We start from the raw sequence: 10000 nt of genomic DNA, 5'->3' as shown, positions 1-10000 counted from the left end.
AGGCTTCATTAGCGTCAAGTGCAATGATACTGGTCTTGTAAGGAGCCGAGTTTAGCAACGAGTCTTAAAGGCGATTTTCATTCTCTCTTTCTTAATCTGTCTGTCTCCCTCTCGCTCTTTCTCTTTTTTTCTTTCTCTCTCTCACTTAGCCTTCATCTCTCTCTCTCTCTCTCTCTCTGTCTGTCGCTTACACTCTCCTCCTCTATTTCTCTGTCGCTCTCCCCATCTCCCTCTATCTTTCTCTCTCTTTTTTTCTCACTCCCCCCCATTCTCTCTCTCTCTTTCTCTCTCTCTCTTTTCTTTCTCTCTTTCTCTCTGTTCTCTCTCTCTCTTTTCTTTCTCTCTTTCTCTCTTTTCTCTCTCTCTCTCTTTCTCTCTTTTCTCTCTCTCTCTCTCTCTCTCTCTCTCTCTCTCTCTCTCTCTCTCTCTCTATCTCTCTCTCTCTCTCTCTTTCTCTCTCTTCTCTCTCTCTCTCTATCCCCTACCCCCTCACCACCATTGCTGTCCAATAATTGGAATAACGCAATAGCTAATCATTATAAATTTATGTATGTTGCAATTACGGCTCGCTCTTGCAAACATATTTTATCGAACGTGCTTTAGAATACGCGAATATCTCCTCTCGTAATAGGGCCATTTTCCCACATAGTCAAAGCTATTTTTTGGATTCTTTTTCCTGGTTATATTTGCAATATATTATATTTATATATATATATATATATATATATATTATATTTACTTATATAATATTATATATATATAACCTTTTTTTATTATTATTATATTTTTTGTCGTTGTGTACTGAATATCTTAGGTTGATAATGCATTCAATATTTTGAAATAATGTAGTTTCCACAGAGATATAAAATTAGCATATTGCATTTTAAAATAACATGTAAACAGCAATTCATCAATTTGTTATCAATATATCACCAATATCTCACAAGCACATTGTCATTCAAACATCAATAGAAAATTTGGCCTGTTTACCTGTCTATCTCTCTCTCTGTCTCTCTTTCTCTGTTTCTCTCTCCTCCGTTTCATTTTCCTATCTGTCTCTCTCTCTCTCTGTTTCTGTCTCTGTCTCATTGTCTCTCTTTCTATCTGTTTCTGTCTCTCTCTCATTGTCTCTCTTTCTCTATTTCTGTCTCTGTCTCTCTTATTGTCTCTCTTTCACTCTCTCTCTCTCTCTCTCTCTCTCTCTCTGTCAGTGTATCGATCTCTGTCTCTCTCTCACTTTCCTCTTTCTCTTTCTCACTCTTCCACTCTCTCTGACTCTTCCACCCGCCCCCCCCTCTCTCTCTCTCTCATTTTCTCTCTTTCTCTCTCTCACTCTTCCACCCTCTCCCTCCCTCTCTCTCTCTCTCTCTGTCTCTCTCCCTCTCTCTCTCTCTCTCTCTCTCTCTCTCTCTCTCTCTCTCTCCCTCTCCTATCTTTCTCTCTCTCATCGTGTCAGACAGAAGCTTGTTTTTATGTCGCTGGAAATACATCTTTTGATTCTCCCTGTCGTCAACTCTGTCTGGTCTTGGCGAGGGAATGGAGAGGGGGGAGGGGGAGGAGGGGAGGGGAAAGAAAGGGGGAAAGAATGATAGAGAGAGAGAGGAAGGAGAGGAGGGATGGAAGGAAGAGAGGAAGGGAGAAGAAGAAAAGGAAGGAGGAAAAAGAAGAGAGAGAAAGATAAAGATATAAAAATAGATAGATAGATAGATAGATTCCGTAGAACGAGGTATATATATATATTATATATATTATATATATTTATAATATTATATATTATATTATATATATTATGTATATATATATAATATATATATATATATATATAATATATATATATATAATTATATATATATAGAGAGAGAGAGAGAGTGAGAGGAAGAGAAGGTAGAGAGAAGCGGTGGAGGAGAGAGAAGAGAGAGGAGAGTAAGATAATGAGAGAGAAGAGAGAAAGAGTTCGGAAAAGGAAGTGGAAAGAAAGAGAAGGAGAGAGAAAGAAGAAACAGCTTCGGCTAAAGAAGTAGAGAGCGAAGGCATCTCAAAAACGCATTACGACCCTTTTCCAGCTGGCGCCATCTGTTGGCAGTGTTTATGCAAATGTGACACCGACGAGTTTCAGCGTGACGGAATTTCTACATTCATCGCTCTTTCTTCTGTTACGTAACTTTTTTTTTTGTACTATTTTTTTTTCAAAACGTCGTTTTAGGAAGCGAGAAATATGCTCGGGTAATTTGATGCGCATCTCGTTTCGTCATTGGTTGTTTGCCTCTGTTTCTCTCCCTCTCTCCTCTTCAGTCTGTCTGTCTGTTTGTCTCTCATACACACGGTCATTTTCTATCTTTTTCTATCTCTCTCTGTCAATCTATTTATCTCTATCTCTCTTTCTCTCCCTCCCTCTTTCTGTCTGTCTGCGTGTCTGTTTGCCTCTTTTACACACACACACACACACACACACACACACACACACACACACACACACACACACACACACACACGCCCCTTGTCTTTTTTTTTCTCTACCTCCTCTCTTTTTCTTGCATATATCCGCTATATTTTTTTTTTACTTATTTCTGCTAATTTCTTACATCTCGCAACTTCGTATATTTTCACATTTTCTCGCATCTTCTTACCACCTCGTATCTTCTCGCATTTTCTCGCACCTTCTCGCAATCTCGCATTTTCTCGCAACCTCGTATTTTCTCGCACTTTCTCGCAGACTCACGCTTTCTCACGCTGTTATGTAACTGGATATCCATTCAGCTCGAGATCATTACTCTCCTAGGCTTGAAAGGCAATTGAAAGGGGTAAAAAGAAAGTAAATGAAAAAGAGAGAGGAAGCAGAAGAAGAAGAAGGAGGAGGAGGAGGAGGAGGAGGAGGAGGAGGAGGTGGAGATGAAATATTGGAAGAGGATGATTTAGAAGAGAAAGAAGAAGGAAAAGGAAGGACTGAAGGAAAGAAAGGATAAAAATGCAAGTCTGTCATCTATCCTCAAAGTTTACGTTGTTTTGGAAAGACCAGTTTGATATTCATCTTTTTTTTTTTAGATATAATTTTCTCTCTCCTTCTTTCTTTATTTTTCTCTCCCCTCTCTCTCTCTTTCATTGATGAGGGTGAGAAATGAGAGAGAGAGAGAGAGAGAGAGAGAGAGAGAGGAGAGGAGAGAGAGATGAAGAGACTGAGAGAGAGAGAGGAAGAGAGAGAGAGAGAGAGGAGAGATTGAGAGAGAGACGAGAGAAGAGAGAGAGAGGAGAGAGGACGAGAAGAGAGAGATGAGGAGAGAGAAGAGACGAGAGACAGGAAAAGGGTATAGATAGATAGATTGAGAGCGTAGAGAGAGAGAGAGAGTGAGAGAGAGAGAGAGCATGAGAGAGTGAGAGAGAGAAGAGAAGAGAGAGAGAGTGTGAGAGAGAGATCGGAGAGGAGAAGATGGAGGAGAGAGAGAGTGAGAGAGAGAGAGAGAGGAGGAGAGAGAGAGAGAGAGGAGAGAGAGAGAGAGAGAGAGCAATAGGAAAGTGAGAATGAGAGAAGAGATAGAGAGATAGAGGTTAGAGAAAGGGAGAAAGAGAGAGGGAATGAAGAGAGAGAGAGAGAGTCGAGAGTGTGATGAGGGTTGAGGAGAGGAGAGAGAGAGAGAAGAGAAGAGAGAGACGAAAGGAGAGCTAGGAGAGAGAGAGGGAGAGAGAGAGAGAAGGTGATGAGAAGAAGAGAGAGAGAGAGAGAGAGGGGAGAGAGAAAAGAGAGGAGGAGAGCGAGAGCGAGAGAGAGAGAGAGAGAGAGAGAGAAAGCCAAGAGAGACGAGGAAAAAGGGTATAGTAGTTAGAATAGATATAGATAGATAGAGAGAGAGAGGAGAGAGTGTGTGATGTGTGTGGGACAGAAAAAGAAAGGAAGACAGAAAGAGAAAAAGAGGGAGAGAAAGAAGAGATAAGTGAATGAGACAGAGAGATGAGAGAGTGGGTGAGCCAGATAAAGGAGAGATTTTGCAGATATCCTGATGTAAAAGTATTTCCTCTTATATGTGTTTATATCGCCAATATTGGGTTTATCTGTGTGCTGTTTTTCACGTTCTTATTTTCAAAAAACGATTTATTTGCTTAATAACTACAATCTTCAATTTTTTATTTATTGCAAATCGATCAATCTCTATCTCTATCAAGCAACATTCACCGAGAGTTTTAAGACATTAATTTATCTTATTACCAAAACATTGTCCATTCAGCTGTCAGTTGATGTTTACTTTACATGAATAATGTAAGAATTAAGGCTCGCTTCTTCATTCTGGAACGTAGGTTATGACTCATAAAAGTTAGCCAGCGAGTCTTTGCCCCAGAAGCATGTTACTAAATGAAAATGCTCCCATTACTATTGTAGTTTGATTATTTTAAAGTGGAGAAGAGAGAGTGAGATATGAGAGTTTTAGAGTTAGAGTTAGAGAGATAGAGGAGAGAGAGAAAGAGTTAGAAAGAGTGAGCGAGAGAGAAGAGAAGAAGAAAGAGAGGAAAAGAGAGAGAAAGATAGAGAGAGGAAGGGGAAGGGGAGAGAAGAGAGAGAGGGTGAGAGAGAGAGAGAGAGAGAGAGAGAGAGAGAGAGAGAGAGAGAGAGAGAGAGAGAGAGAGAATGGAGATAGATAGATAGATAGAGATAGAGATAGAGATAGATAGATAGATAGATAGATAGATAGATAGATAGATAGATAGAGAGAGTGAGAGAAAGAGGGATAGAAAGAGAGAGAGAGAGAGAGAGAGAGAGAGAGAGAGAGAGAGAGAGAGAGAGAGAGAGAGAGAGAGAGAGAGAGAGAGAGAGAGAGAGAGAGAGAGAGAGAGAGAGAGAGAGAGAGAGAGAGAGAGAGAGAGAGAGAGTTCAAATTCAAATTCAAATTCAAATTCAAAAACTTTATTCCAGAGAGAGAGAGAGAGAGAGAGAGAGAGAGAGAGATAGAGATAGAGATAGAGATAGATGGATAGATAGAAAACATAGAAAGCTTAAGAGAAAGACAAAAAAGAAAAAAGAAAAAGAAAAAAAGAAAAAACGCGATACAACAAAATTCAAAATGATACCGGAACCCGCATAATAGAATTTCCGTAGCGTGGCCATGGCTGAATGTGCTCTACATCAATTATGTGACGTTTAACTGATGATTTGCTTTTGGGACCGAGGATGTGACAAATCCTGTCATATCAAAAAATGTATTTCATAAGTAGACAATGATATGAAGGTATGCTTGGTTGCGTTAGTTAACTCCTTTTACAGCAATACTTGCGAAATACACGCACACACAAATGCACATTTGTGTATGCATATGTATATATGTATATATATATATATTAAAAACATATAAATGTATATATATTATACATATAATATAATATATATATTATATTAATATATATATATTATATATATATATATATATATATATATAATATATATTATATATTTGTGTGAGTGGTGTGTGTGTATGTGTGTGTGTATGCATATATATATGATATAATATATATATTATATTTATATATATATAATATATATATATTTATAGATATATATATATACACAATTATATATACGAACATAACGTTTATATATATCAATACACAACCCATTTCACTATATACATATATAAAAAACAAACACAAACCACACACAAAACAAAAAAAAAAACTACATACAGAACAAACAGACAGATAATAGAAAAGGTCAAGAGATAAGAACGCTTCCGAAAATAGAAACAACCAACATGCAATTCTTTTCTTCCAACGGATTCCCGAATTCACAAAGGGTATGGAGGACAGGACGGCGGAGAGGAGGGGGGGTGGGGGGTTAGGAGGGGAAGGAAGCGATGGGGGGGGGGTAGGAGGGGGGAAGGACCGATGGGGGGTGGGGGGTAGGGGGGGAAGGAGAGATGGGGGGTGGGGGACGGAGGGGAAGGAGATGATGGGGGGTGGGGGTAGGAGGGGATGTGAGTGGGGTGGGGTGGGGGTTAGGAGGGGAAGGAGAGATGGGGGGTGGGGGGTGGTCAGATTAGGTTTAGTGATCTGGGATCAGGGTTATAGTCGTAAGTGCTGCAGGGGCTACCAGTCACGCGATCACAACCAAAAACCCATTGTGTGTTTGCGTACTTACTTGGGTGCATTTTTGTGCAGTCATACACTTTTTGTTATGGAGTTACAAGGTATTGTTATGTGAGATAGGTGCGAGTTGGATGTTTAGGAGAGAGAGAGTAGAGTGGGCGGAGGATATATATATTTATTTTTATATTATATATTTTTATTATAATGTTATGTTTATTTATGGTTTATATGTGTATATATTATATATTTAATATTTTTAGTCAATTATATAATATATATATTTTTAAGAGAGAGAGAGAGAGAGAAATGAGTAGGAGAGAGAGAGAGTGAGAGATAGTTGTAGATTGACTTAATAGTTAGATCGTAGTTAGATAGGTAGGTTGAGAGAGTTGGTCTCATATTCATGATATATTTATATTGTATGCATATGTCACATATCAGTGTGTATGTGTGTGTGTGTGGGTGTGTGGGTGGTAGTTTGTTTTTTATCTCTTTTAGTGGATTTATATATATAGTTTTTTATTTATATTTTTTTTATTTATTTATGTGTGTGTGGGTGTGTGTGTGTGGGTGTGTGTGGGTGTGTGTGTGTGTGGGGGGGGGTGTGTGTGTGTGTGTGTGTGTGTGGGTGTGTGGGGGTGAGTATACAGAGGAGATAATGTAGAGAGAGAGAGCAGAGTGTGTAGTGAGAGTGAGAGTGAGTGTGTGAGAGAGAGAGTGGAGGGGGAAGGGAGGAGTGAGGAGTGAGTGAGGTGAGTGAGGATGGAGTGATGAGTGAGAGAGAGTGTTGGAGAGAGAGAGAGAGAGGGACGAGAGAGATGAGAGTAGTGTGAGGAGTTGAAGAGTGAGAGAGTGAGAGAGAGAATGAGATAGATAGATAGGCGAGATAGTGAGAGAGTTGGAGAGATTGATAGGAAAGATAGATACTTAGATAGGTAGAAGGATGATAGTTAGATATTTAGATAAATAGGATAGATAGAAAGAGAGAGGAGAGAGTGAGAGGTGAGAGAGAGAGAGAGAGAGAGTGAGGAGGGAGGAGTGCGAGAGAGAGAGTGAAAAGTTGGGAGAGAGAGAGAGAGAGAGAGGGAGAGTGATGGAGAGGAGAGAGAGAGATGAGGAGGAGAGTGAGAGAGAGAGAGTGAGAGTGAGAGAGAGTGAGAGAGAGAGAGAAAGAGAAGAGAGGTGAGAGAGAGAGAGTGAGAGGAGAGAGTGAGAGAGAGAAGGAGAGAGAGACCGACGAAACCACAGCTTCACGGTGAGAGAGAGACCGAGAGAGAGAGTCCAAGCAGGAGAGCCGACGTCGATAAAGAGAGGCTCCGAGACGATAGCCGACGCGACACCGACCAATCCGCCCGTCAGCAGCCGCACCGCAACCACCCCCACGAAGAGAGCGCTGCTCCCAGAGCCCCCGCTCCAGAGGGAGTGAGAGAGAGAGTGAGAGTAGAGAGAGAGAGAGGAGGAGAGAGAGGAAGAGAGAGAAAGTGGAGAAAGAGAGTGAAGAGACAAAAAGAGAGAGAGAGAGAGAGGAGAGAGAGAAACAGAAAGAGAGAGAAAAGGAGAGGACAGACAATTAGATAGAAAAGAAAGTGGCAAAGGATGAGAGAGTGAGAGAGAGAGAGAGAGATGAGAAGAAAACGAAAAGAGAGAGAGAGAGAGAGGCGAGAGAGGAGAGGAGAGGAGAGAGAGTGAGAGAGGAGAGGAGAGAGAGAGAATGAGAGAGAGAGTGAGAGAGAGTGAGAGAGAGAGAGAGCGGACCCTGCACTGAAAATCTGTTTATTTCCCAACCTATTTCCAAAACAGAGATTACATTAAGTTGGACTTTAGAGTACATTTGAAACGAGAAAGGCCTAACATGTCTTAAAATTCCTCTTGTAAGGGATAGGCTACGCTTAGTGGTCCTATCTGGAATTCTAGGAAATAAGGGCTACAGAATTTCAAACACTTTGTCTGATATGTAAATTCCTTTGGTTGATTGGTTATGGAATATACCTATACGCCAGGACCAACATACTCTATATGTAATGTATATATATTACTATAGACTACGTATATACCTCACTATCACTCCCTCCTATTCTACTATCCCCTATATACTCTATCTTTTTACTACCTATCTACTCTTATCTCCGAATATATATAACCACCCACCCCCCCCCCTCACCCACCCACCCCACCCTCACCCTATACTTAGATCTACGCTTTACTCAACCACTATATATCTCAAACTACGATCTCAGCCTCCATTCGATATGAGATACTATATTTAATCTTATTCCATACATAATCGCTTTTTTGTATATATATATATATTATTTTATATATATATATATATATATTATTTATTTATATATATATATGTATACATATATATGTCTATATATTTATATATATTATATATATATATATTTAATAATATATATACATAAATATTATATATATATATATATATTTATATAGTTATATTTTATATTATATATATATATATTATATGTATATACATTATATATACACACACACTCACACAACACCTTCCACACACACACACACACACATTTATTATATATATATATATTTATTTATAATATATATATATCTTATATATATATATATATGTGTGTGTGTGTATATATATACACATAAGTATATATATATATTATTATATATACTATATTATATATATGTATATATATAATATATATATATTTATATATTTTATATATAGATATATATATATTTACATATACATAATAAAATACACACTCACCACAAACAAAACATCACTACATGCCACAAACACAACAACAACAACACACTCACACCACACACACACACACACACACACACACACAACACCAACACACACAACACCTCACACTCATATATATTTTTATATATATTATATATATTTGATTTATATATATTATATTATATTATTTATACCACAAACTCACTCATACCACAGCAAACTAGCACTGACTACACACACTCACACAACAACACACGCGAATACAGAATATATTTTTAAATATATTGTGATAGATATATAAATATAGATATTATATATATTTTTTTAGGTATATATAGATATGTTTTTAGACATATTATATGACAATATATTTATATATTAGACATTTATATATATATTATTTTATTTTATTTATATATATAGATAGTTGAGTTATTTTGAATATATATTATATTACAATAATACATACATACATATATTTTACATTTTTTTATATATATATAATTTATTTTATATATATATATATATATATATAGATTTGTATATATATTTATGCACATTTATATCTCTCCCTCTATCTCTCTTCTCTCTCTCTCTCTATCGCTCTCTCTCTATAGCTCTCTCAGCTCATCTCTCTCTCTCTCTCTCTCTATCTCTCTCTCTCTCTCTCTCTTCTCTATATATAGTTCTCTATATTTGATATTAATATAGTTTTTATATGTATATGTAGTTTTTAATTTTGGTGTTATAGTGTTGTTATTGTGATATTGATTTATTTATATATGGATTCGTTGTTATTTATAGTCCGTAGTGGCTTTTGTATTTATGGAATTGAGTTTTGTTTGTTTGTGTGTGTCGTTTTGAGTTTTTGTGATTTGTGTGATTGTGTGTGATTGTGTGTTTGATTTTCTTAGATTTTTTTTGTTCTTGTGTTTGCCACTCTGTTTTTTTGTGAGAGAGAGTGAGAGAGGGAGTGAGGTAGAGAGGGAGAAGAGAGTGAGAGTGTGAGAGAGAGGGGTGGTGGGTGCGAGTGTGTGTGAGGAGAGTGAAAGAAAGTGAGAGAGAGAGAGGAGGAGGGGGATGGAGAGAGAGAGAGGGAGAGATAGCGAGAAAGAGAGAGAGAGTGACCAGACAGACAGGAACAGGACAGAACGAAGGAAAACAAGTACCAAACAAGAAGAAACAAAA

Source organism: Penaeus japonicus, unplaced genomic scaffold (genome assembly GCF_977035675.1).
Source record: "Penaeus japonicus unplaced genomic scaffold, GWHDUDI00000001_assembly GWHDUDI00000006, whole genome shotgun sequence".
Lineage (NCBI taxonomy): Eukaryota > Metazoa > Arthropoda > Malacostraca > Decapoda > Penaeidae > Penaeus > Penaeus japonicus.
The sequence above is the reverse complement of the archived record's forward strand: the minus strand, read 5'-3'. Positions refer to the sequence as shown.